Source organism: Orycteropus afer, unplaced genomic scaffold, assembly GCF_000298275.1.
Source record: "Orycteropus afer afer isolate SDZICR_OR568_19922 unplaced genomic scaffold, OryAfe1.0 scaffold00359, whole genome shotgun sequence".
Classification (NCBI taxonomy): Eukaryota; Metazoa; Chordata; class Mammalia; order Tubulidentata; family Orycteropodidae; genus Orycteropus; species Orycteropus afer.
In genome coordinates, this window is record NW_006921946.1 from 448,254 (window position 1) to 466,281 (window position 18,028).

Here is an 18,028-nt window from a genome sequence, read left to right on the forward strand (position 1 = left end):
TTCCTGCCACAGAGATGGAATTTTTTCTCCTCAAAGATATTCCCCACTGCTGCTCCTCTTCATTCTCCAAACTTTCTTTTGAAGACTTCTGCATGTGGCCACAATAGTAAACAGAGCTAAGTAATGTGGATCCAAGAGGCCAACATTAAAATGATGGGCTGGTTTAACTTTTCTAATTCTATATATGTACCTTTCATTGCCCACGATCTGACATGGCTATAGGTTTGCTTCTCAAAGGAGCCCATGACAAGCAACCTTTTGAGTTTGGTCATGAAGTCTTTGCCATTGTGCATATTCACCCTAGAATGCTGGACTTTTTCTTTGTGAAATAGTTGTAATGGCCTTAAACATTCTAATATTTTTAAGATGCACATTTCTATTACTATAATTAAAAATAAAAAGTAGACCCTAATTCAATTGATATGTCATCAAGAATAACATGGATGAGGGGGGGTACTAAGGGCCTCTAATTAGCCAACACTGAATTTGCCTCAATTACAGTAAGTAAATGAGAGGTTATCAAGTATGTGTTGAAAGGTAAACTAGAATGTGTATCTAAAGAAACAGATCATTACTGAGAGACATTATATAATTATTGGAAATCCACTTGGCTGGAGCTTAAAATAATATTGTTAGGTGTCAAGAAACAGTGGAAAATAATGACCCTATAAATACTGTTAGCAACCTTAGCCTATTATAGATAAAAGATAGAAGAGAGCAGTTTTCTTCAGGCATCATGACAAACTTCTGCTATGCCAATTAGAGTACTTCTGAGCATGTAAATAGATCCTTCTAACTTTAGACACAGAAGAGGACAAAGACACACATTACAGTGAGTTAACACTTAGTGGTTCTAAGCAACCCACATAAGGGGAGCCCTGTCCATTCATGCATATGAGGGCTTAACGCCTTTAAAAGTATAAGCATTTAACCCAGATAAAATTCACTTCATTTTGGAGATGCCACATATACAGCCAGTTGTCATCAAGTCAGGATTCAGGGCAACCCCATGTGTGTCAGAGTACAGCTAGACTCCGTAGGGTTTTCAATGGCTTCTTTCAGAAGGAGAGCAATAGGCCTCTCTCCAGGACACCTGAATAGACTCAGGCCATCCACTTTTCTGTTAGCAGCCATGAGTTTTACCTTTTATGCCATGCAGGGACTCTATACTGCATATTGCAGTACCTTTATAGAAAACAGCTAAGCTATTGAAAATGTGATGACCTTTCCCTGAGAGTAGGAACTAACTACTTGGTGGTGTCCCTTGCCTCTAAAGGGAGCTCTGGTAGCATAGTGGCTAAGACGCTTGCCTGCTAACCAGACGGCTGGCGGTTCAAACCCACCAGCCACTCCTCGGAAGGAAGGTTGGGCAATCCTACTTCCATAGTGATACTGCCTAGGAAACCCAAGGAGGGGTCGCTAAGAGTCGGGTTTGACTCGACGGCACATAACAACAACAACCATCAACTCAATTCCAACTCATAGCAACCCCTTTTGGTTTTCTGAGGTGGTAAAGAGGCTTACAAATCTAATATTTCAGTGGAAAATATTGACCCTATAAATACTGTTAGCAACCTTATGGAAATAGATTGCCCAGTCTTTCTTCCACAGAGTGGCTGGTGGGCTTGAACCACCAACCTTCTAGTTAGCAGTCAATTAAGCATCTTAGTTGATTTTTCTGGGTAAGGAATTTAAAATTCCATTTAAATAATACACCACTGACTTGGAATAAAAAATTCCCATTGCTCTAGGGAATTGTGCCTGTTGTTTGAGAATTACCAAGAGGGTTGAGAATGGTGCCCCTAGACTTGTCAGTAGACAAACCTACACAGCCATGTGCCATGGCCCTGCACCCCGAGATTCTTGCCCTGCCAGTTCTAGCTTCCATAGATATGTTTACTGTCACAGCTATAAAGGGGAAGATGACTAAAATCTGTATTACCTTAAAGGTCTTGCGTAGGATAATCTTTACTTCTGCACCAAATCTTGGAATATTAAAAGAAGATCAAAGCAAGTCAATATTAAGACCAATACCAAAGCATTCCACTTCACTCCATAAGTGGTTAAGCTGAAGATCCACTTTACCCTAAGAGACATTATTGACTGGAAACAAATAACTTCAAAAAAAGTATAAATAAATGAATGCCAAATCCATGCTGTCAAGAGAGGGGACTGACTGGTTTAAGGGATATTCCTAATCTTTTTAAATAGTCAATATTATTAATAATAGCTGCAGCTACTACCATTTCTGGGACACACACCTCCACGTGCCAGGACTGTGCAATAATGGACATCATTTCCAACCTTCTGGGCTAGATGCTATCATTCCTGTTTTACCATTATTCTTCAGCTAAGGAATCTCCCATTCAGAAAAGATAAGTCACGTAAATGTTGAGACAGTATCTCTCTAGTTTCAAAGTCCATGCTACCTCTATAATCCCACCCACTCCAGGGCCATTGAGTCAATTCTGCTTCATAACTACTCTATAGGACAGAGTAGGACTGCCCCATAGAGTTTCCAAGACTGAAGATTTTTAGGGCAGCAGACTGCCTCATCTTTCTCCCATGAAGCAGCTGGTGGGTTCGAACCACTGACCTCTGATTAGCAGCCAAATGCTTTAACCATTGTACCACCAGAGTTCATTTCTAGTACCACAGCCTCACACAATTTGAAGTGGTAATATCATATTGTTGAAGAGCACTAGACTGAGAATCTAGAATTTAGGTTTCAGGCACAGTTCCACCGTTATTTGTCTGAGTGAGTTTCCAGAAGTTAAAATGGTTTATGCCTCTGTTTAGCTAGTAAACCTAAACTGAAGAAGTTGGGCTGGAACTCTAGATGGTTTCTAACTCCCTTGCAGATTTGAAATCAATGATTCTTTTAGTTTTCATTTTAGCAATGGTGGCAGAAATTACTGGTTTGATTGCAAGATGAGTCTTACCGCTTAGAGTAGCAATTCTTAAGAATTTTTGTAATGGCCAGGCGAAAGCAAGGTGCCCACCACCAGGAAACAAGAGCAAGTACCGCAGATAGTAACACAGAAAAGGGGCTCTGTGTAAAGGAGTAACCGTGTCATAGGACAGCTGTGCATCGCTGACCATTGCTCTGCACCCCAAATTTAGAAAAATGGTTGGTACTTCTATACCCTGTGTAACTACTCATTACATTTACTTTTTTGCTTAAAAAATAAAAAAAGATTAAAGGAAGTTCTCCTACAGTAGGAGAAATCATAGATTTGCCATACGAAGGCTTTTCTGCTTTGTTAAGAATCTCTCTCATGTCAATATTCTTCTCCTTGCAAATAAAACCTTGTTTCCAGCAGCCTTGGAAGGAAGATTGAGCAATCTCCTTCCATAGAGATACCACCTCGGAATCCCAAGGAGGAGTCACTATGAATCAAGATCGACTCGATGGCAGGGAGTTTGGGTTTTTGTTTGGTTTTGGTTTTGGTTTTGGTTTTTCAAATTTCTATTAACAAAACTATTTTCAACGTATCTAATCCCAATATAAAAGTACAGCAAAGATTTTCTAATACTTAAGCTCTATTTTTCATGTCTACTGTGAGTCCCTGGGTGCTACAAACTAACTGAAAGGTTGGCTGTTCAGTTCCACTGGACACATGGGGTTGCCATGACCTGAGTTGACTTGATGACAGCTGGGTTTTTGCATGGTCACAGCCTTGAAAACACTATGTGCAGGTCTACGGGACACACAGAGGGTTGCCATGAACCTGAATTGACTTGACGGCAGCTGGGTTTTTTCATGGTATGATTGCCAGGCAGAGTGGCTGCCCACGCTAAGGTTCAGGGCACATAACAGGAACCACAGAAGTCCATGTTTCAGGACGGAAGCTGGTACATTCCTTGAGAGCTTGGATCTTGGTGCTGGACAACAGTGATGTTTCAGAAGTCAAGATGGAGATGCACAGTGATTGTCAAAAGTGCACCCTCCTGAATCATTTCCTGATGCCCAGGAATGTTACAATGACAGTGCAGTTGGGGGCTGAGCAAAGCACTACTTATTTTCCAGGACAGACACTAAACCTGCCTAACTCTCTACACCTTTGTGCCTGCATTGAACAGTGTCCTTCTTGAGTCTTTTTGAAAGAATCTCGTTTTAGTTCTCATGTTGCTGAAGACACATCAGGGTGCAGCATTTAATTGGTAAATCATGGAGATTAAACATTCTCTTGTGTTAAAAGCTGATTAAATGTTTAATTGTTGAGGCGTTTCATCTCAACGAGACTTTTTAAAATATTGTTATGATGTCTTGTAAAATTAAAAGTAATTCTTTAAATGATAGTTAATCGATTACATTCATCCAAACACTGTTTTTATAAAGGATTAATTTCACAGAACTTTCCATGAGAAGAATTCTCACTTTTCAGTAAAGAAATGAAATGAAACATTTTAAGTCAAATTGACCTAGACTATATAAGTTAGTTCAGTGGCCATTTAAAGATATGTGCTGAGATAAAAAGAAGAATGACAATAATGCAAGTGAACATGCTTCTGAAAATGAAACTAATTTTGCACTTGCTTGTACCTGTTTGCCTCTGAACTCCCAAATAAGGACAGGAGGAAATGTGTAAAATGTTGAATGTTTCATGGCAGGGCCAAAGCTTTCTGATGCAAGAGTTTTTTCTTCCTTGGTAAGAGCATCACTACCGTTCTTAACTGACTTAAAGGCTTGGTTTATTGAAATGTTCGTTTCCCAAGAATATTTGGAGTCAACAAAGCATAGATACAAATATCTGCTAGATAAAATTTTCTTACATAATACATACTTTATAAAGTCAAATAAATAATACTTGCTTGATAGTAGTGTTTAATCCATATAATGTGAGATAACATTTAAAATGTAATTGGAGAAAAATGCATGATGCAGAAAGATTCACCACCAAAGCCCACGGCCATCAAGTCATAGTGACCTTATAAGACAGAATAGGTTCACCCCATAGGGTTCCCAAGGCCGTAAATCTTTACAGAAGCAGACTGACTTATCTTTCTCCTATGGAGTGACTGTTGAGTTTGAATTGCCAACCTTTGCATTAGAATCCCAGTGCTTTAACCACAGCGCCACCAGAGCTAGTTAGTTCTGCTGCAGATGTCTACTAATAAATGGTCAGTTTTTCAGACTACTCCCCCCTTAGGAAAAAGCCCTTTTCCTCAGAGCTGGAACTCTGAACTTCAAAACCCTCCCTCTTCCACCACAGGCGGCGTGTGAATAGCCATTCTATCACAGTGAGAGCCTGCAATGTCTCTAGAATCTTTTTTTTCCCCCCCAGAAAGTTCGAGTTTTTTAAGTGTTCTTCCTCTGATCTAAGATTTTGTATTTGGGATTGGTGTCATAACTGCATAATTTGCAACTTTTAACACTGAAAACTGGTCCTAGTATAAGATTTCCCCCCACCACCACCCAGGTACATAAATGGCCTTGCTGTGGGAGGGTGAGTGCTGCTTACTGTATGCTCAGTAATGCATATTTAGAGCTCACTGCTTCTCAGTCCAGAAGGAAGACTGGGCAATCTACGTCCATGAAGATTCATTCTTTGTGACTTTCTCTGTGTATGGAATCAGCCTTCTTTATTACATATGTTGGCTAGAACCCACTATGATGAAAGCTAAGCAGATTTTCCTTATCTTGCATTTCTGGTAATTCAGTACTATAGACATATTCTGTGACATGTGGCTGTCAGTTTAAAAATGGCAGTTTACCTCTTTTCAGTGATCTTTCACTTTCCGAAGTTAGGTAGACAACATACATTATTCCAGATTGCCTTGGCAGAGTAGTTTCTATCTTTTAGGGGTTTGTTTCTATAGAAAAGAATCCACATGTAAAACATAAACCGTTAGCCCATTCCACCCAATCATAACTTTCCCGTCAACACTCAGAATTAAATGTTTGTATTATTACCATGTCATAAATACTGGCTTGCTTTTCCATTCATAGAAAAGGGTGGGTGTTTGAAATTCAGTGATATACTTGAGGCTGTCAGAGGGAATTTATTTCTATACGTGGTTGTGCTGTGTGTCCTAATACCTCATTCAGTACAAAAGGTAGATAAAGCAACTTTGACTAATCTGCTTTTTATGTGTGTTGTACAATTACGTCTTATTCATCTCACGCTTTTTAACACTGTGTTACTAAGATCCTTTAGCACATTGTTTTCCAGATGTTACCTTTTTAAAAAACTGTAGGTGGAAAATGCTTTCTTTCACCTACAGTGGTAAGAGGTGGACTCCCATGGAGGTTCTCTGACCTCTTTGAAAAGTAGGCAAACCTGGCCTCCGTGTTGTTTCATCTGCCTCCGTACATCCCCTGCAGAGCTTCCTCTTCTTGACTATTTTTTCCCCTCAAAGTTTAATGTTTCTCTTTAAAATGTCTGCTCTCAAATTACAACTGTCTGGTTTATTTTAGTTAATAATCCTTATTTTAACATGAAGTTATTATTCATAAGTGTAAGAATTTGCAAAAGGCTCTACTTTTGATGTATGGTGTGTGCCAAAATAGCTCCGGCAAGTCGAGACGCGGTGCGGAGAGGCCAACGGCCCTCATTTGAATCTAAGCTGTTGGTGAATTAAAACCCGCGAAACTTGAGATAAGCGTGCCTAATTGCCTAAAAGAAACTCAACGAGAAAAGGTATTGTAGCTTGTTGATCTTATTTCTTTGATAATTCAAAAGAATCTTCAAGAACTATGTGGACTTCTTCCTTCGATTCTTGAAATGTGATCGTGCAACACAATTGTCATTTGGCACATTCCCAGAAATACACATCTTTGCATGAGGTACCTGGACATATGTGGCAGGTCTGGTAGAATCAGCTAATTAACAACACAGGCTTAAACAGGCACCTCATCTGGCAGTGCCGTTAGTTGCCTGATGGTGCTCAGCAGGATTTGGTAGTGCTTTTTATTTTTCTATCCTAATGGTCTGCTGCCCACCTAATTTTGCCTTACTGTCAGTCACTACTTACCGCAGCTTGGGGCCCTCCCAGGAGGCTAAATTATTATCAAAGGATTAGGGAGATGTAGCCTTGCAGCTCTGACATTTCTGATTACTTGTCTATGCCAGAACACTAATTAGCTGTGACTAATTAAGAAAAATGTTCCTGCCATAGAAAACCATTTAAAAGAACTGAGAAGTAGAAAAGCAATTCAAAAGCTGAGCAGTGCTTAGCTTGCTGATGCTCTTTAGATTTCCACCGGAGCCTTAACTCACCTTTGATGGTGCTCTGAATTTAAAAAAAAAAAAGCCCCATGCAAACTGATCTGGGGTTTTTGTGCTTGAATAGGGAAAAAGCAAAATTGTCGGTCACCTAAGCTCTCTTAGCAATGGTAAAACTGTCCTTGATAAAATGCAAGGTTGCAGAACTTGATTTAAAGCAAGAAATTCTTCTAAACCCCAAATGCACAAGTGTGTTTGCATTTCATCCACCCAAGCCAGGAACGAGGACTTTCACTGAAGATGTTAGAACTCTCTCTCCCAATACTTAGATAAAAGACACTTGAAATGATTCGCAGCAACAGGTTGAGCATTTCAGAAGTTATTTTGTATTGATTTCAGGCCACTGTCCCCTTTAAGATGGCCTGGAAATTCTGGCTCCTCCATGTGGAGCCTGTCGTCTCCTCGGTGAATTCGAATGCCTGCACTGCAACTGGTCGCCAGTGACTTATTAATGGGAAAGCCGGAGAGAAAGAACAGCATCCCCTGAGAGCAACCTCTCTGCCAGTCAGTTGACCAGTGCAGTGTTTTCAGAGGAGTGATAGCTGCTGCCCTCCTCCCCCTCAGCCCTAGCCTCACAAGCAGATGACAAGCACACAGCTTCGAGACCATTTTCTATATTAGCCTTGGGCACATCCCTCCCTGCTGCCAGCCTCCTCCCTGCAAGGCTGCCTTGCAGCCCCCTTTACAGGTTGGCATCATTCACAAGTGGGCATAGGAGTAGCAGTCAGGTCTCCACTACTGAGTCTAGCTTGGGGGGTTGGAATCTGTGTCAAGAAGAAGCTATTATAGCAAAACCGTCACTTAGACGTGGTTATTAAATGCATTGGGAGGAAATTACATAAAAGTACAATTTCCAGAGAGCTTTCCCAACACCTAAACTCTACACAGTGACCTGACCTCAGCCCCACCCTAGGCAAGACACCATCTCAATATTACTGTCTTAATGCAGGTAAAATGTTTTGTTTGAAAGATAATTCTAACCCCTACCTTATCTCAATTCTTCATGCTGTTTTTTTTGTTGTTTTTTTTTAAAAAAAAGAAAAAGTCCATTTCCTCTTTTCCCCTCATGGAGAACAAAAAACAGGTCATCAGCATCCTCTGGGGACTAATCCTTCTTATATATGAAGACTGTTATTAAGGCCCTGTCATACCTGTCTACTCCAGCATAAATAATCCCTATTTGTTTAACTTCTCTTCATAGGCCCCTCTTTCTAGCCCTTTAATCATCTTTGTGTCTGTCCTTTGAAACTTCTCAAAGTGTTCTTCGTCATGCTTAGGGTTTAGGGTTGGGAATAGGATGCAGTATTTTAATGTGGCTGAGCGAGATTCCTTGAAGCCATATGCCTTATGCTTTCTGGTCCCTCATTTTCTCATATGCTTCATTCTCTGGAGCTCCATAAATGTGTTCCCATGTAGTCCCCATATTTCCTTTTGTTGACATTCCACTCAGTTACTACCTGTTTTACACTCATATAATGTATATATTTATTGATGTAGAACATTCATTCAGTTGAAGTTTTCGATGCATAATGGCTAGAAAACAAAACCAGTTCACCACTCAATCACTATAGTAAGGAATGGAGCTGTATGTTTAATTAAAAGGTTGGACACTGGTTTTGTGTCACCTTCTTAGGTATCTCTGTCACAGTGACACAGTAGGACTCTAATTAAATAGGAAATGAAAACTCTTAATAATCATTTATTCATCCAACCAATATTTTTTGGACATTTTCTAAAAACCACACACTATGTGAGGGGCTGGGAATCAAATGTTAAACAAGAGAAAGTCCCTTCCATAAAGAAGCTTACATTCTGTTGCTTAAATGGAAAGGAGTTGATTTCCACTGAAAAAAGAAAAAGTTCCATTTCGTCATCTGCAGAATGAAAATCAACAGATTTTGTTTCCAAACAGAACTCTATGGAAACTAAAATCCAGTACCCTTTTTTAAATAGATGACGATTTGAAACTTGCCAAACGTTAAAGCCAACGCAGTGCTTGAAACGGCTCTCATGCTTCTGACAGCAGATATCATGGCTGGGAGAGAAGCGCTCTCTCGCCCTCTCCACCCTTCCTGGGTTCTCTGCTCAGAAGCTGGGCTTACGTTGCCTCCCGGGAGAGCTCTCACGTTCCCTCGGGAAGAAGTCGGCATTGCCGAAGCAACAGGATTTTTCTGCCTTTCTTTAAGAACAGCCCACAAGCCAACAAGCAGAAGGCACCCAGGATGTATTGCTTAATGGTAAAAACGCACAGGCAGCTGTGTCCAGCTGTACCGGGAGATGGGCCCCAGGCGGCCCCCAGGGTGGGTACCATCCCCCAGAGGATGTGCTGGAGAGAGAGCTTCCTGCTGGGTGACAGCTGTGGAGGGCAGGCCAAGCACAGAGCACAGGGACATCTGAACAGAGTGTAACCCTGTCGTTATGTGTATGCTTATGTATGTGGACATCCAGATATGGTGACACTCATATTGTTGTTGTGTGCCGTCGAGTCGGCCCCGACTCATAGCGACCCCTCCTTGGGTTTCCGAGGCAGTATCACTACGGAAGTAGGATTGCCTAACCTTCCTTCCGAGGAGTGGCTGGTGGGTTTGAACCGTCAGCCGTCTGGTTAGCAGGCAAGTGTCTTAGCTACTACGCTACCAGAGCTCCCCATATATTAGACATGGGAATTCACTAATTTACAGCACTCTCTCCTTGGTTCATTCATCAGCTTACGTGATATTCAACTGTCATCTTTTAAGGTCCACTTTATTGCTGTGTTAAATTTCTTTAGCCAAATACAGTTGTTTACTTTTCTGTGATTTCTACAACTTTAGCATCTTTTCAATTATTTTTCTATTAATGAAACATGAGATTCAAGTCAACAGTGGATCTGGATTCTGGTATTCATCTATCTCTTTTCTACTGAAAAAATGCCCTGCATGCACACACGCACGCATGCACACACACACATCAATAGCATATTATATTTCCAAATATTTAGAAACTTTCAATCCTTCAACAAATAGGCGTCGTGTGCTCTATGCCAGATATTTTGGTAAGAGCTGGAGGTATCAATAAAAGCAAGACTCTATTGCTAGCTTCTGGATAATCACAGCCTGTTGAGACAGGTATATATCACATTGTGTAATATTTTTTTTTTAGATCTTTTGTTGTTGTTATTAAAAATGGTACCTGGGGGTATACTGTGAGTGGCAAAGGGGAAAGGTAGCTACTAACTTCAGTCCTTTAATCACTCTTGGAAAATAATTTTGGAATGATTGTTGTCTGTTTTAATATGGAAAGTGACATCACTTATTCCCAACCCAGGTTTTCTCTCAAAAAAAAAAAAAAAAAAAGTGTGCCATCTGATAGCACTCCCAGGAGTCTTAAAATTCTATTTCTTTTTATAGAGATCCTAGATTATTGATTCAGCCAAATCATTCTTTGGTCATTTTAGTCAAAAGAGCAGCCAAACCAGTCGGCATCCCACCATTTGTTATTAAGCACAGAACGGAAGACCAACTGATTATCTGAAATTTCCACTTTGTAATCGCTAGTGTTCTTACCACACCAGACCCACTGCCATCAAGTTCATTCCAAGTTGTAATGACCCTATGGGAACAGAGTAGAACTGCCCCATAGGGTTTCCAAGGTTGGAAGTCTTTACAGAAGCAGACTGTGTCATCTTTCTTCTGCAGAGCAGCTGGTGGGTTTGAACCATCAACCTTTTGGTTAGCAGTTGAATGCTTTAACCACTGCACCACCAGAACTCCTACTCATGTTCTTAGCACCAGAGAAAGAAGCACAGAATAAACTTACTGAAGCACTTATCTACTTGATAATGAATAATAAACAACAGTATTGATTTTAATGCCCTCCAGGTAGCATGGAGAAAGATAGGTAGTTTAATATTACTTTCAAGACATTTTGGAAATGAAAGAAATCCTGGATTAATGAAATAGCAGTAAGTGGAAAACAGCTCATACAGCTCTCAATGGTTTAAGAGCTCAGCTGCCAACAGAAGGTCGGCAGTTTGAACCCCTCAGCCACTCCAGGAGGAAGATGGGCAGTCTGTTTCCATGAAGATTGCAGCCTAGGATTGTCAGGCATTTCTGCTCTGTCCTATAGGATCACTGTGAGTCATAATCAGCTCGATACAGTGGGTTTATCCTGTTATATAACTTATTCTGTTATGTAACAGAAGAGGATCCAGTTTATCTGGAAAGACCTTGGTTATTCATGCATTTTTTTTTTAATGAAAAGAAAGTATAGAACTTCAAAGAATAAGAATGTTTTTCAGCATGCAACAAGCATTTATTAGGTACCTACTATATGCCGACCCTCCTATGTTAGCACTTTTTATGCTTTCTCTTTTTTAGCAGCCATCATAGTGTTCATGAGCTGTCATGTGCAGACTTCCTCATACAGTTAACACTGATTCCTGAATACGAATTTATTGAACACAGAAGACAAATCAAGTGCTTCTCTGGACTGTAGTTAAAAAGTAAATTACAAAACAAAGCTGAGTGTGTGGATTGAGTTCCCCTACAGATGAAACAGGACTGTTTTTTTCCCACACTGCACTGTTCTGTTATGTTGACATCCTTCCCCACACTCCTGAGCATTAGGGAGTAAGGCACCATGAAAGGAGCCTGAGAAAGAGGACATGTGAGAGATGCGTGATGTCGTGGCTGTCTGACTGGTCCTCCAACAGAGAGTATGGCTTTTCAGAGAGCTTATAGATGGCTAACAAATATCTTTAGTTTTTGTAAATGTGGATGGCTTCAACTGGCAAGAAAATTTGTTGGGCTTCTTGGTGACAATGAATAGGTGTCTCTGGTACTGCTGACACCCCTGTGGTAAGATGGCCGTCAGTAACCACCAGGAACAGTAGAGGTGGTTTTCTTAGTTGTCTGCTAGAAACATTAAACAGTCCTTAAAAAATTAGAGATGTATTGAGGGGAAAGAAGTCCGATTGTTTTTTAGAGGGAAATGGAATAACCTTGTAGTTATAAGCACAAACTCTGGAGCAGATAGAAGGCAGACATCAGAACCCTGCTCCTTACACTTGTTATATAAACTAGATTAAGTACATTGCTTAATCAAAAGTCTTACCTACATACTGAACTCAGTTTCCACATATACAAATAGGAAAAATATACCTCATCAAAGTGCTTGCAAGAATGAAATGAAATTTAACTGACACACTTGAACTTCCCATGAAGGATAAGAAATTTTCCAATCCTTTATACACAGAATTCATTATAATAATGATAGTAATAAGAATAAATTGTACCTTCATTATAATTTCATTCATTCCTTGTGGCAATTTATTGTTTCATTTTTATATTGTGTGTCTACTTCATGAACAGCCCAAAACAAATCTGTTTTTTAAAAATCAGTCTATAGAAAGTTCTAGAACTCCAGACACGGATCTTTCTTTATCCTGAAAGAAGAAAGCTGTGCTTAAGCGGAATAAGAAAAGAATGACAATTTACTTTTAGCTTCTTTTTTACAGGAATCACAGACTATATTATTTCCAGTCATACTCCCTGTATTTCTGTACCGCGAAAGAATCTCATTATTTTAAAGCAAGACTTATATAATCTACTTCTGAAGTTACAGATAAGAAAACTGAGGCATAGAGAAGGCAAGTGAGGGCTCAGTCAGGCAAACAGTTAACAGTGAAAGAAGAGCCAACACACCCCCCTGGCCACGTCTGCATTCATGTTGTCTGGTGTGTGGACAGCCATGTCTAGTTGCAGGACTCTGCCTTTCCATCATGATCTCTGAATATCTCTGGGTCTAGCCGGGAACGTTGATAGGTGTAAGTTGGGTTGAACACTTCCTGAATTTTTAACCGTAATATGCTAGTGTCAGTGTTTCCTTAAATGCAGCCCTTAATGCTATCCCAGTCCAACAACAACAAAAATCACTCTTAAAACTTTCATTGTATTTTTGGATCTCTTTTCAGAACCAAGTGTAAGATAGTTTCAGTGGGACGCCTTGAATGGGGTGGGGGAGTTGATTTTATTGAATCAGTTAATACAGAATTTGCATTTTAGTTTATAGAAATGGAGAGCAAGTGAAATTGATCCTATGGATTTAGTTATACTAAGTAGATACATTGTTGATAAAAGGAACACTCAAGATATAATGAAATATTTACATTTGCTTTTTAATAGTCTGGTGAAATTGTGGGACATAAATGTTGTGTTAGTCTCTAAAGCTACTAAATAATCCTAAAGGATCACTGATGTTTAGCAAACCTATCAAAACTCTCTGTATCTCAGAAATATAATTTGTTCTTCCATTCAGTTCAACTTATTTAAAAGGTACATGTTTGTCAAAATGAGATTTTCTAGTGACTCAGCTCTTAGAAAACAGACGGCTTCTGTTGAAATAAACGGAGGAATAAATTAATATGTATACTGTGGGCATTTAGTCATTCCACGTCTTAGTGCAGTAAAGAAGTGTTGTTGGATTTTGGTTTTCTTCTGCTCTCCACCTCTTGCGACAGCCATAGCTGAGGAAGGATGAAAATGTATCAACTAGCTGTACCGATTCATAATAATAAAAAGTTAAAACACTTCAGTAGAAAATGGATCCCAGGTTTGCTCCCTGGCAAGCTGCAATTTGCAGCTTGCCGCCATCATCAGGAGCCGCGTTTGACAGAAATCACGCAGAAGCCCTATGTGGGCTTGTGATTTGGATTTGGGAGCCCCAGCCACAGAGGGTCTAAAGGCATTGTGCATTAGTATGTATTGAGACCTCGTTCCATGTGGCCAGCAGCTGGACTGTTTGATAATAAAACTTCCAAAATAACCGTGAAGTGCTTGTTTTCAGGCGATAAGTGTTATATTTAATTGAATCATCCTCAAAATGTTATAAATTAGGCGAGCCAGGGAATTGTGAATATTGAATATATTTGTTTTGTATTGCCACTAGCCAACAGAATAATGAAATTCCTTAACTACTTCTCTTTAACTTGCATGAAGAAAGCACGGTATGTTGCTAAATCTCCTTTCACCAGCACTGCGGAGAAACAACTTTAATCCTTGTTAGAAAATTGCCGAGTGTGGGACTGACAAAGAGCTCATGCTTGTTCCATTGTTAATGCTCCTGGGCCCCAGGAACAGAGCCCTTTACAGCTGCGTGGATCCCGCCCGGCTCAGCTGCACTATTTAGGAGAGGAGGTTTGTCAATTTCTATTGACAATGGGGAGAGTTTTTCAGGGCCTGTAGCAGTGCTGACACAGTTGGGGATCAATGCCGGCCATTCAGACTGCACCCTCTTTCATTGCTTTGGTTTGTTAATTCAAGACTAAAGGTCCACTGAGGGGGTTCAGGGTGTTTAAGAAAGCTGATGAACTGCAAGCGTTGATAGCCCTGGTGTGGCAATTTCCATAGTCAGTGGAAACTCCTGGCACTGAGGGAGCTGTGTCCTTGTTGACCCTCTTGTTATTAAAAAATGCACAAGTGCCGAGCTTCCCAGTATTTCCACACTCTTTCATTGTCAATACCACCTTCTGAGCCCTTCAGCTTGTTGCTTGCTCTAAAGATCTTCTTAGATTGGGTTTGAAAACTTCACCTTAAACACTAGATTAGACTGATGTTCTGTTTTCCGTGCTCCTGTTGATTTGTTGAACCTTCTCCGGGCTGGGAAGCAAGTAGCAGCTTGATGGGGAGACGGGCCGCTAATATGATTTACCAGTCTACAGTCATGCACAATAAGTGTGAATAAATACAGGGGTCTCACAGAGTCAACCCTGGCCTTTCCTTCTCTTTTATTTTTGCTTTAAAAGAGGTATCTCAAGAAAATGAAGTGAGTAATGCATGCCCTTACAGGAGCTGAATTTACCACAAAAAGAAAAAAACACGTATTTTATTGTTAAAGTGGTAGGCTGCTGTCATGGACTGGTGTAGGGAGAAAAAAAAAGTATGCTATCTGCTTACCGCTTTACTCCTGTATAGACCAAAGCAAAGACTGAAACAGGAACGCCGTCCGGTGACGTCAGTGGAGGCTGCAGCACCTCTTCCTCTCCACCACCACCCCCCGCCCGCAGGGGAAAAGTGAAGAGTTACCTAAGTTGTTTCGTAAAACTAACTTTTCCAAAATGAAAAGAGGTCTTCTGAACATTCAGAGTTCACGGCACATTCACCCTTTTGGGTTGTTTGTTTGGGTTGGGTTGGGTTGCGTGGCATTGGCTATGGTGGGAGAAAAGGCTCGCCCACCTCTGATTTGCTTTCCCATGACAAAAAGCAGGGATCTGCCCTATTTCAACACCTAAAAGAGGGACCTACCCGTTCCAGCCTTAGAAATAGGAAGATGCTAGGTTTCTGTTCAGTGCTTTTGTCTCTTTGGGATATGTGTGTGTTTTTATTTGTGTGTGTAAGTGTCTCACCATATTCAAGGAAGCAGCAGTCCTGGCAGGGTTTTTTTTGTTAGCACATTCCTAGTGGCAGCATAAACTCTGGGCTAAGGGACATGAAGCTGCTGTATTTCCTTAATTATTTGCTTGATTTAGCTGAAATGCTTCCTCCAAATGCTGTAACTTGCGGACCTAAATATATATATATATATATATATATATATATATACACATACATATACATATTCTTATGGAATATTTTTTCTTACAGAATTTGTCTTACCAAATAATCCGTTTGCATTCAGAGTAAGAGGGCATTAACATTGCATAAGCATTTTCCTTAATGATACTTCTCTTTCCTCTGTTTTTATGGTTAACTTTAGGTCATTTTGTTCCCAAATTATTTTTCTCTAAAACTGTGATTTTGGCATTGTGTTCCAGAAGTTATGGTAAGAATAATTTCTGTGTTATCTGTTATTTTCTTTATGATCACTTAATCGTTAGCATCATTTACGTGTCACAATAAAATGAAGTTAAATTAATTTTAAATTATATCAGGAATTTTTTAAGAACATGAAGGTATCGAGTAATTTTAACAGCATAAACATAAGGAGGAATTTTAAGAAAGTGTTTTCATTTTCCTCCAATTCATAGGCTTCATAGTCTAACAGTTAAGTAGTATGTTATGCTACACTTTGTATAAGGTAATATTTTCTGCCCCCCATCAAAAAAGAAAAATTCATCATCTCCTTCAGAAGGATGGTAATTTTTAAGAGTCGCTATTTGGACTGCATTTTAGCTTTCAAATTACATAGAGAGTGGTATGGGCTAAGGGTCGTAATTCAGTAAGCTCGTGTTCATTATCCCCAGTCCCTGTCTATTTTTTACCTGTGTTAAAATAGAGCTCAAGGAGTTGAGACTATACACTTTTTGAAATTGGAAAGTACTGAATTTAAGTAATGTCAGAAAATAAAGTGAGTAAGGGATTTTGAGATACAACAGGTCAGCTGAAGTGCTGAATTCACTAACTACTTATTTTCAGTGTGGGTGTCTTATTCTTTAAAACTTATCATTTATTCTACTTTTAACAAATTAGGGAAGTAATTGTTAGTAAGGAGCAAAATTAGGTACGTGAATAACATTTGAAAATACCGTGGTCTATATCCTGCATTTGAAAAGCCTGAAGTTTTCATTTGTCATTTGATGTAGTACTTAGTAAACCAGTAATTCCTTGTAAATAGTTTATCTCATTTTATACATGTATGTTCAGTATACTAATAAATTAACATAAATGAGTGTGATGAAATGTGAAACTAATTTATTTTTAAATTTATACTTTAAAGATCATTTCTTATTACACTAAATTTTATTAGAATGTTAATAAAAGTAAATCCAAATGAATTTCAGACTTATATCACTAGAGATTTTTCTTAGCAAATGAATTTTCTGTTTTATGCTGTGGAGAAAAAAAAATTTTTAAGATTCTTTTTCTGTGTTTGAATACCTAATAACATGTGCATACACGGGTGTGATCTGTAACTTCACTATGTTTATGTAACAAGGCACGAACATCTCTTCTCTTTAACAGACTTTTTCATTTCTCGAGTGCATTCTGGACTCTGGTACTTCTCACTGTTATGCAAACAAGTAGCATTATTCTTACGATACTCCCTAAGCCTAGCTCCAGCACATCATCACCAGATCCCTTGAAACGTCACCACTAGTGGCAGATGGCCTTTTTTGAATATTGGAACACAATTTCCTCTTTTACTATGCTCACAAACACTGTAGAGGAGCATAAAACTACATGAGAAGAATTTCAGTTTTTCCCTCATGAGAATCATAAAAAACAGTGCAAAGATTTGAACCCTCCCAAAATCAAACTCTGAAAAATAAAACAGATCCTTTCCTTTCATAATCTGACCAACTGACATCTGATTCGTGATTCTTATAAGACAAGTATTCCATTTTGATGATATTTCTTCCTGAGATCTGAATAAGTAGTATTGAATGGTTTTAAAACATCTCGGCAAATACTTACCAACCAGTAGTAGGTACAGGTCTGATTGAGGGTTACTCTTTTGTAAGCTACAGGGTTTTGTTTTTGTTTTTGTTTTTACTTATTTATTTTTGCCATTACTCCTTTAAAATCTTATTTCTGGGCATTGACTCGTGTCTTGAGGAATAAAGCATTTGCTCATTGATTTTCATATAACATGCAGGTTAATAGGAAATTGTGCTTTGAAATAATTTTCCGATTTTGTCCTGCTGTTTGGCTGTCTTTTCAGTCCCATAACATGTATTTAGTGCCCACTGTTACCCACAAATTACAAAGCAGGTCACTAGGCTGCAAGTGCAAAAACAGTTCCCCATGAATATGTTACAGCTGCAAGACTATAATGTTAATTCATGTAAAGAACAGACTAGGTCAATTTAGCAGATTTTCTAG

At 39.3% G+C, this 18,028-nt stretch overlaps 1 protein-coding gene across 1 annotated transcript in view; it reads left to right on the forward strand.

Moving 5' to 3' along the window:
- The window catches only part of CADPS2 (calcium dependent secretion activator 2), a 420,173-nt gene that overhangs the window by 395,698 nt on the left and 6,447 nt on the right, over positions 1–18,028 (forward strand). The gene's annotated exons all lie outside the window — the stretch shown is intronic.